At 41.6% G+C, this 11,260-nt stretch overlaps 1 protein-coding gene across 1 annotated transcript in view; it reads left to right on the top strand.

The window, feature by feature from the left end:
- The window catches only part of GTF3C1 (general transcription factor IIIC subunit 1), a gene marked incomplete in the record, with an annotated part of 1,808,906 nt that overhangs the window by 300,334 nt on the left and 1,497,312 nt on the right, over positions 1 to 11,260 (top strand).

Here is an 11,260-nt window from a genome sequence, read left to right as displayed (position 1 = left end):
GGTTTGAGGGCAGTGGTATTATGGGAACCAGGCATGTTCGAGCAACATTTGTGACATACATCCATTTGTGCAATCACCAGTGTGCAGCTGCTGGGCTTTTTCCAAGAAGTTTGAATTTTGGTGTGCTTGGGGTTTCTTCTTTCCCTTGATGATGGTGTGACCTCACAGCTGTGTGCGTTAGTGTGGCGTATGGTGGTGTAGGGAGGGTTTTGGGCCTCTATAAAAAGCTTTTCTGTTTCTTGTTTTAGTTTCAGATGCTTTCTGTTATTTATTTGTGATTGCAATTAAGAAAGTGATGCAGAGAAAAAATGAGTCAGTAGCTTGACAGAGAGATGATACTACACTTTATAGATGCACATAGGCAGCTCCTGTAGTATTTATCAAGCGCAAAAGATCTTAAGAGTCTGGCCACTCCAGTGACATACAATGAGATAAAAGCCCTGACTACAGCACAGTTGACCTGGGTTCGACTAGCATCTCAGGTGACTGATGGAGCAGCAGTTAGGGATGTGTGTGTCCATCCTTGTTGGAGGCTGACACTCCCTTAGGGAAGGCATGGTCCAAAGAGGGGATGTTGCCCATGAATTTAATAAATCATGGGACGTGGTGCATATAAAGGCCCCCCCCCCCAGACCTGAATCAAAGACACCGAGCCCAGGATATCCTTAGAATCCATGACTGGCCCCAGCAATACCAAAGTCAGACCGGGGGAGGTAAGAGATGTGTTGTAGACCTGTCATGGACATGCAAGTTTGACCAGTTATTTGTGTAACTCCTGGATGGAGTGTGGGGCCAGACAGTGTCTGGGCTAGCAGAAAGTGGAAGAAGTAATTAAATTACCCTTTATAAAAGATCTAAATAGTCAGTACTTGATTATACTGTCCTCCATTCTTCACTCTTAAGGTCACCCCAAGGGATACCATCTCAACTCTCCTGATATTAGGGCTTTACAGAGTTGAAGACTGGTTTGCTTTCTTTGCAAACAGAACTAAAACCTTAGAAAAGCTGCTTTCCCTTTTAAGCCATGCTTTAGGTGAAAGTGTTGGGTTGTGGTGATATCCAGAATGTTCTGAAGATTACAAGTTCAGATGCTTGTTTGTAGTCAATTCCTATAGATATGAAGTAGTTTTGCAGTAGTGATTCTAGTATTTCATCACCAGCTGTAAAGGTAAATGCTCTTAATTATAGATGATATTCAGTTTTGTATGAGTGGAAGGATTTTTGTACTGCTTGTTCTTAACTTATCACTTATGCTATTGTTTGCCTACACTGCTGCTTTTTAGTGATGTACGTGTTTATTTTGTTCTGTTACTTGAGTCAGAGATTTAGGGCAGTGAGAGTTCTTTTATTTGAGAATAAATTCATACCTTCTAAAATGCTGTTCTGAAGGACTCAAAATAGGTAATTCATCTGTACTGAATGCAGCATATTTTCCTATACTTCTGTAAGAGAAAACAGATTTGTAACGATAAAGCAACATTGCTCTAAGGATATTTCTTTGAGGAAAAAAACTAATGACAAGTAACGTTATGTACTGTTTTTTCTTTTTCCCTTTTTTAGTCCATTTAATTTTATGATTTAAAATAAGTTATGTATTTAATTGGATTCTACAAAAACAGTTCCCACGGGTATCTTAGCAATGGAAAAACAAGCAAAAAGAGAAACTTAAGGTGCATCTCCTGCTTATCCGGCCAGTTGTGCTCAGTGTTTCATTACTTCTACTTTTTCTTTTTTATAATGTAGGCATTTCTATGGCTGCTCTTTGCTTGACTCTTCTTTTTGAAAAACACCTCCACCTCAATAGGTACACTCCCTTTAGAGTGACCTTACCCTATTAAAGGGATGGAACAACATACACTGCTTTATTGTCCTAACTTTGCCTCTCTTCTCCAAGCTGTCATTTGTGAACAACCCGTGCATTTGTACCTACCCTTTTAGAGCTCACTGCTAGACACAGGCCTCTACCGATTAACTCCCAAGATAGTGGGACTTGTGTCTTCCTTTGCTCCCCTGCCATCCCGTAGACCACTCATTATATTTGCTCTGATGTCCACCCACTTTCTCACCCTCAAGACACACCTCCTAAAAAGAGGCCACCATAAAACCAGATAACCAGCTTATTTTATTGCCCTTATAATGAGTACTACAATATTATTGGATGTCTTAACTCCCACTTACAACTTCCTGTACAAACAGCACACATCCAATCAGTAAAATGTTCCTCCTTCCACAACTTACTCTGTTCTCCCGCCTCCTTTCCTCTTCTCCTTCCTGTCTCATACTACCAATTACAAACATCTTCTTCATAAAACACTTGCACAACCAATCATTATACAGTGGATATAAAAAGTGTACACACCCCTGTTAAAATGCCAGGTTCTTGTGATATAAAAAAAATGAGACCACAGTAAATCATTTCAAAACTTTTCCCACCTTTAATGTGACCTATAACCTGTACAATTTAATTGAAAAAGAAACAAAACTGTTGGGGGAAAAATATAAAAAAAAATGTAAAAACTTAACAATAAGCTGGTTGTATAAGTGTGCAAACTAATACTTTGTTGAAGCACCTTTTGATTTAATTACAGCATTCATTTTTATTGGGTACACACCTGCCGTCCAATTAAAGAGACTCTGATTAACCCCAAATAAAGTTCAGCTGTCCTAGTAGGATTTTCATGACATTTACTCAGTTGCCTGCTACAGCAAAAGCCATGGTTCGCAGAGAGGTTACAAAGCATCAAAAGGATCTCATTGTTGAAAGGCATCAGTCAGAAGAAGGGTACGAAAACATTTCCACAGCAGTGGATATACCGTGGAATGCAGTGAAGACAGTCATCAAAAAGTGGAGAAAATATGGGACAACAGTGACGTTCCAAAGAACTGTACATCCTTCCAAAATTGATGAAAAGGGGAGTCGAAAACTGGTCAGGGAGGCTGCCAAGAGATGCACAGCAACACTGAAGGAGCTGCAGGAATTTCTGGCAAGTACTGGTTGTGTACTACATGTGACAACAATCTCCCGTATTCTTCATATGTCTGGACTATGGGGTAAGGTTGCAAGACGGAAGCCTTTTCTTGCACATAAAAATATCCAGGCCTGGCTAAAATTTGCAAAACAATACATCAAGTCTCCCAAAAGCATGTGGGAAAATGTGTTATGGTCTGATGAGACCAAGGTTGAACTTTTTGGCCACAATTCCAAAAGGTACGTTTGGTGCAAAAACAACACTTTGCATAACCAAAAGAACACCATCCCCACGGTGAAGCATGGTGGTGGCAGTGTCATACTTTGGTGTTGCTTTTCTTCAGCTGGAACTGAGGCTTTAGTGAAGGTGGAGGGAATTATGAACCCTTCCAAATACCAGTCCCATTTGGTCCAAAACCTTCAGGCATCTACTAGAAAGCTGAAGATGAAGAGGAATTTCAACTTTCAGCATGACAATGACCCCAAGCAGACATCCAAATCTACAAAAGAATGGCTTCACCAGAGAAATTTAAAGTTTTGGAATGGCCTAGCCAGAGGCTAGACCTAAATACAATAGAAAATCTGTGGGGTAACCTGAAGAGGGCTGTGCACAAGAGATGCCCTCGCAATCTGACAGATTTGGAGAGCTTTTGCAAGGAAGAGTGGGAAAATATTGCCAAGTCAAGATGTGCCGTGCTGACAAGACTCTTATCCAAGAAGACTGAATGCTGTAATTAAATCAAAAGGTGCTTCAACAAAGTATTAGTTTAAGGGTGTGCACACTTATGCAACCAGCTTATTGTACATTTTTATTTTTTATATATTTCCCCCAACAGGTTTGTTTCTTTTTCAATTAAATTGTACAGGTTATAGGTCACATTAAAGGTAGGAAAGGTTTTTAAATGATTTATTGTGGTCTCACTTTTTATTTCACAAAAACCTGGCATTTTAACAGGGGTGTGCACACTTTTTATATCCACTGTATCAGTATGTATTACCCCTACTTCTAGAACTTCCACACCCATAAACCCCACCACAACTCTCCGGGTAATCAGACCAAACCTGTTCCCCAGCTCGCTACTGTTAGGATCACTTTTTATATGATTACTAAGATGCAGAAACATTTTTCTGTCTGACAACACCAAAGACCTCATTCAGACTATTCTCCATAATCTTTATACTTCTTAAGTAACATTGAACCCAACCCAGGCCCAACAACTCCCTTTCCTCAACATCAGAACTACTCCCTCCCTGCATTGGCCTGTGCTCTGTTCAGTGCATACAACATCAGAAACTAGTTAGACCACGTAAATACTATTAGCTCCCAACACAACCCAGAACAGTCTAGCAGTCACAGAATCCTGGGTCAAAAAGCTCTCTCATTTTCCAACACTTTCTGACTACCTGCACATATGTCAGTGATGACAAGCCAGGCAAATGATTGTGTATAAAAATGACCTAAACCCAAAAGTCATTCCACAAGGAAACTCCTCCTACTCAGACGCTGTTCCTAACTGGATTCTCATAAAACTTCCAATTCACAGAGGCAAAACATTGTTGATCCCTACAGCCTTTTTATCATCCCCCTGCTTCTCTAAATAAATTCAAATCATTCAACACTGAGACCTTTAATAACTGTCCCAAAACTAATAACATAACCCATTCTAGGTGACTTTAGTCTTAATTGTCATGGCCATCTTTTATCTGACATGGGTACTTTCCTAGCAGAACTAGGTCTCCTCCAACTCCCAAAAGAACCAACAAGACCTAACTTCAGGTCCTCCAAGCCCTCCACACTCAACCTGATTATTACAAACCTACCAGATGCCATCACCAACATAAACATTGTCCCACCATCAGTAAGAGACCACTGCCCAATCACCGTTAGAATTGTTAATCATGCTATAAAACTACCACCTATATTAAAAATCTTCAAAAAACAAAGTGGCAGAAATATTGACAAACTCAGAACCTTTCTCACAATAAACAAATGGAACCATATAATGTAATCCTATCCTACTGTTGTATTTTTAACATGAGAGATTACCTGCTAAGGGTGGCCTGACATCCGGCCAGTACACCAAAGCCTTTAATTACCTTAAGGAACGCCATACATAGAACGTATGCTCATCACATACTTAAGGCATAATAGTGGCATCTGGATGTACCATTCTCAGAACTTCTCTGCCGCCAGTCCGAACACCATCTCTGATCATCTGTCTGCTTGCCCAAGTTGTTTGATGGTGTATCAACCTGTTCAGATAAGTGCCCCATTGGGGTTTTCTCTTTTTTTATTTCTGCTGCTTTTTGTTTTGGGGTTTTACGGGTCATTCAGAAAAGGCAAATGCCAGTGTGAGAGACAAATTCCACATAAGTACAGTCACAACCAGTGCTTGTTTTGCTTAGGGCCTACTCATGATCATAAAACTTGCAGTATTTGTTAGGCCTTCATGCCTAAGACTTTGCAAAGTAGTCTTTCCTCCCTTGCAATTTACTTGGAAAACCATTGTCTCAATCTTTTAGTGAAAGACACTATGGAGGGAACTTCTAGGCCTGACATGAAGTCTTCATTCAAGAAAGGCCAAAAAAAAAACCTAGGTTGGACACTTCCTCTGCGCCTCCTACATTAGATGTCTGTCTTTTGAGGCTGATTAAAACATGGAGGTTCGCCCAGTTCTGGAGTCTGATTCCTTGACCGAGACCATTTCAGAGGCCACCTTGGATACGACAACAGGCTGGGACCATTTCAGAGGCCGCCATGGATCTGACAACAGGCATGTCCTCTGAGGCATTGCAGAAGTCTGTTTTGGATGGTCAGGGGGAAGGAAGACTGATTATCACAGAAGGGCCTGGGGAGGTTCCTCAAATTCTGGTGAGGGAGGAAGTTCTGATGACAGTTGAGTATAGGCCAACATCGGGCCCTTCTATGTTTCATAAGGCGGATGTCTAGTTAAAAGAGAAGCAACAAGCAAAGCATGTTTCTTCTCCTAGCGACCCTCAACGTGAATGGCTTATTTAATGCCCTTATGGCTCTGAAGCCTCCTTCGGGTGTCTTTGTCCCTGCTCCTCCTTAGATGTCTTCCCCTCACAAGAGAGTTAGGAATCCAGGATTCTTCTGCTGAAGAGGTTTCTTTGTGTGAGGAATCCTTGGCATATTCCACCCAGATTCCATCTCCTCTAGAGTATCCTTCTGAAGAGGAATCTACCAGTCAAGAATCTCCTGTTGAGGAGATTACTTTTGGAGGTACCATTGCTAAGATGGAGTTCTTCAAGTGGGATTGCTTCCATGTTTCTGATGTGCAGAAGAGATATTATCCTACAAATGGAATCTCCATCCCCATCTGCTGTTCCTCCAGTTTTGCCTGCTTTAGTGGATGCTTTTTGTCTAACATCAGGCTCTGAATTCACAGCCCCATGCTCCTAAGAAGCCAGACCATTTTTATAAAGTGCCTAGTAATTGCAAATTTCTTTGCAAGTGCCCATTTGCTGACCCTTCGGTAGTTTCTGTTGCTTCAAATAAGCCTTTCAAGTTACTGCCGTCCACTAAACTTCTTCCTTCTGATAAGGAAAGCAGGATTATGGAAAGACTGGCAAAGAAGGTTTATACTTTGCCACTTTTACCTTTGTGTGCTATTAATTACCAAACTTGTATGACTACATATGTTTTTCGTTCTCCTTTCCCAAGCTACTGAAGTTATCTCTGACCTTCCAGATTCTGAGGGCAAAACTTCAGCCTTGTCTTTGTTAGGGGCTTCCTCTCAGGTAGCATGCCATTCTGTTAAGTGCAGCTATAGTACAGTAGAAGCTTCATATAGAGCTGCTGCTCTGCCAGATGACATAAAAGCTAAGTTGATGGGTGGTGCTCTGGATAACAGTGGCTTGTTTGATACTGCTGCTTCTAATTTAAGTCCCTGCAGGAGAAAGGCAGGGAGTTACAGGACTTGAAAATATCTTTTTGTTTCACCTCTGCCCAAGTTCCAAAGGAAGTTTTTGTTCAAAGTCAGGTCCGTCCTTCTAAAAGTAAAAAAGTGGAAGGAGGGTTCCTCTAGCTAAAACTACTCTGATCCCCTTTCAGGAAATGTTTACATTTCTCTGTTGCTTCCTGGCATTTTCAGTTTTTTGCTTTGCCCTCTGGCCTCTCTACTGCCCCAAGGGTATTCACCAAATGCCTAGCTTCTGTGATTGCTTTTTGTAGGCTTTAAGGCATCGAGGTATTCCCTTACTTGGATGATATCCTGTTTCATGCATCCTCTCCTGAGACCTTACTTCAAAGACTTCACTTTGCCATTACTCTTTTGCAAAGTCTGGGGTTCACATTAAATTTCAAAACGTCATCTCTAACCCCTTCTCAAAATCATGTTTTCCTAGTGATAATTCATTAAATGTGTTTGAGAAGAAAAAAAAAGATCATGTTTTCCTGGGGTGCAGGATTCAGACTTTGCCTGTATTGGCATCCCTGCTTCTACCAAAGGCCTTGACTCTCATTTCCTTCCTTCAAAATCTTCTTCCTCTGACTTCTGTCACAACCAGAATGTTTTTGAGACCTTTGAGATTTATGGGCATCCACCATTCCAATTTTTACCTTTAGCCAAACTCCACATGAGGAAATTTCAGTGGTTCTTAAAATCAGTCTGACAACAATATGTGCATCCACTAGAATTTACAGACCCATTCTTCCCCGTCTAAAGAAGGAACTTCTCTGGTGGATTCAGCAGTTGTCTTTGAACCTGGGCCTTCCCTTCCATCCCTCTTCTATCTCAAGATCTGTTCACAGATGCTTCAGATGTAGGTTGGGGAGCAGCCTTTGGCACTATGAAAGTACAGGGGGGGGGGGGCTCTGGTCTCCTCTTCAACAAAAGGAGCACATCAGCATCAAAGAGATGAGAGCGCTTCTGCTGGCCCTTCAAGCTTTGCACCCTCTTCTCCCCCCCAGGGCCTGTCATCACAGTCCTGTGGTATGTAACCAGACGGGGAGGAACAAAATCTTGCCTTCTTTGCAGGCTAGCTCTCATGGTTTGGGAACTTGTGGAATAGTATGTGACTCTTCATACAGTTTATATTCCCTCAAGTCAAAACTATGCGGTGTGCACTGTGAGGAGGTCCTTGACTCAATCCCATGAGTGGATGATTCACGTGGATGGGTTTCTGCACATTGTCCACAAGTGTGGTATTCCTCCAATATATCTGTTTGCCTCCCCTGTGAACAGACAACTTCATCATTTTTGTGCTAGAGTCCCAGGTCCTCGGGTTTTGAAGGTGGATGCCCTTTCATTTTCTTGGAAGGGGACGTTTCTGTTTGCATCCCCTCTTCCTCTTATTTTGAAAGTTCTTTTCAAGATTCAACAGGACAAACACAAAATCTTGCTGGTGACTCCCTTTTGGCTAAGACAGCATCGGTTCCCCCTTTTTCTGTATTTAGCCAAAGGCAATCATCACAAGTTACCTCAGAGTGGACACTCGCACAAGACAAAGATCTCTAATCCATCCCCACCTGTCCACTCTTCATCTGACTTTTTGGTTGGAAGGATTTTGATTTGTTATAGACATCTTTTACCTGAGGACCTGCTTAGGGTCCTGCAGGAGGCCAGGAAACCCAATACTAGGAAGTCTGACATCCAAATGGAAGAGGTTTTATGTCTGGTGTCTTTCACATAACCCTGAAGCACTCTCTGTGGATGTTCCTGTGGTTCTTTCTTATTTTTGTGAATTGTTTAATGCTGGGTTGGCTTATTTCTTTAAGTCCCATTTGTCAGCCATCTCTGCTGGTTTCTGCCTTTGTCTCCTTTAGCTTCTAGGTTTGAGGCAGTAACATTTCTTAAAGGCGTCCTTCACATTAGACCTCCCAGGAAGCCTGTTCCTCCTCCCTGGGAACTTAATTTTGTTTTGGAGAAACTGACTCTGAAGCTGCAGGCTCAACCGGAGCCAGTTTCCTTGCAACACAGTTCTTGGAAGACTGCTTTGTTGTCCACCTTTACTTAGCCAGACTGGTGTCTGAGCTTCAAGCCCTTATGGCGGTGAATGACTTGTCACTTAATCTGTACATTTGCCCACTTTTTTCCCTTCTCTATAATTTGCTAGGGAAAAGATACTACACACATCGGATATGCATAGACAAGTCAGGTTTTATTTGGATAAGACTAAGGCTTTCAGTAAATCTGATCATCTTTTTGTTTCTCTTCATCCCAGGTTTTTTGGATTGGCCATTTCCAAGCAGATAGTTTCTGCATGGATTTCTAAAGATATTTCCTTTTGTTATGGTTTTCATGGTAAGACCCCTCCTTTTTATGTTAAGGCTCATTCTACTAGAGCTGTGGCTTCTTCTGCTTTTTGCAAGGGTTTGGACTAACTCCATTCTTGAGGCCGCTACTTGGACTTCTTACGTACTTTTACCAAACACTACAAGTTGGATGGAATATCCAGAGCTAGAGCGATGATGGGGCCATTCCTCATGTCTTTATAGAGAGCTCTTCTGGTTCTTCCTCCTCCCATGTTTCTTCCTGACCTTTGGCACTCTCCCTAATTTTAAGACTACTGCAACAGTAGACTAGGGCATATAGCCGTGTAAAATTTTACCATAATGGTCGATGTCCTTCTCTTCACTGTTGTAGTTTTCAATCCCTCCCTCCTACTGGTTCTTTTTCTTTTCTGGATGTATTGTTTGCCTCCTTTTCCTTGGATTAGCATTCTTGCTGGGGCATTTAGTTCTGAGGATGGTACATCCGGACATTGCTTTTTTGCCCTAGGTATGCGAGGAACATACATGTGACGTATGGCGTACCTTAAGGTGATTAAAGGCTTTGGTATACTGGCTGGACATTGGGCCACCCTAGGCAGGGAATCCCTCATGTTAAATATACTGCAACAGTGAAAAGAAGGATCTCTATCGTTATGGTAAGATTTTACACAACTGTACTCTGTCCTTGCATGACCCTAATACAGCAGCTGTAAGTCTAACCAACTTTCTGCTCCAGCTGAAAGAAAAATTCTTCCAACTTATCTACAGGCTTTATAAGCCCACACAACTGAAAGGTTATCCATTGAACTCAAACTTTTAACTCTAAGGGATAACCCATGGCAAAAATGGAAATGGACCCTTAAAAATACCAGTTGTACCTCTTTTTATAGTTTTGGGTAACCTAGCCAAGAAGTCCATCAGAAGGCACAAAAGAAATCTCCAAACAAAGAAACAAGTTAGCCTTTTACATTCATCCAAACACTTTTGGAAACAGCTTAACCTACTTACAGGAAGAAAACCAACTCATGATACCCTGTCTACAAATACTATTCAGTGTGGTACAGCAAAGCTTTTTTCCAAAAGGCAATCTCCTATCAATAAACTCCACACCTCTCACATATCATGTGTGGTCCATCCCAACACCATTCATCCCTCTCTTCCACTTCAAATGCACGCATCCCAAATAAGTCTCTATTCTACTTGAAGGTTTTTAAACTGACACCCCTCCTGGATCTGGCAACATGAACCACTGGTTCGTACATCAATGCAGAAAGCATCTATGTATTCTTCTTACCAGCATATGAAATCTGTCTCACACAAAACATCATGCTACAGATTTGGCAAACTGTTCTAATTAAATCCCTCCCAAAATGAGCCAGAAGCAGCCAATGGCAAAGGAGTTCTCCTTTCTCAGCTTGAATATGGCTCCCAAATTTTGCTTCTGCCTCCAAGAAAAATATTGCCGCACTCTAGACTATCTTTAACATTGTCTGCCAATTCATTGGAAATTCGCCCCTCTGTGAAGATCACTGCATCACCCTAGAAAAAGCCAAATGGCTAGCCATGAAACAAAGATTTAACCTATGTTTAGGATCCCAACTGTACAAAGTACTCTTAAGTCCGCACATTTGCTTCCCATGCAGCTAGACTTCACAAAGAAACCTCCTCGTACAACTTGAGACAACACTTTAAAAGTCACAGCAACTTTCATTACCCCTAGAGCCAAACTACACAGCACTCCACATGCTTTCTCCTCGCAGGCGCCTACTCTTTGGCAAGCTCTCCCCATTGATAATGGGGAAATCAGCACTCATTTCAAAAAGCATTTCATCCAAATAAAATGCTCCTGCTTCAACACAGGACAGCTTACCTAACCTATCTCCTTTCTCAGTCTCTTCTCATCTCCCAGGATTTGCTAAAGATTGACCCACTTCAGAAACTAATGTGTATATTGTATATTACACTCTGCTTGATTGTACGCTGCACTGTGCTTCTTCACTAAAATGTATGTACACATTTCTTTCCTATGTAATTAGAATGAGCTACTCTGTTATTGC

Source organism: Protopterus annectens, chromosome 12.part0 (assembly GCF_019279795.1).
Source record: "Protopterus annectens isolate FY-2018-M chromosome 12.part0, PAN1.0, whole genome shotgun sequence".
Taxonomy (NCBI): Eukaryota; Metazoa; Chordata; order Ceratodontiformes; family Protopteridae; genus Protopterus; species Protopterus annectens.
The sequence above is the reverse complement of the archived record's forward strand: the minus strand, read 5'-3'. Positions and strand labels throughout refer to the sequence as shown.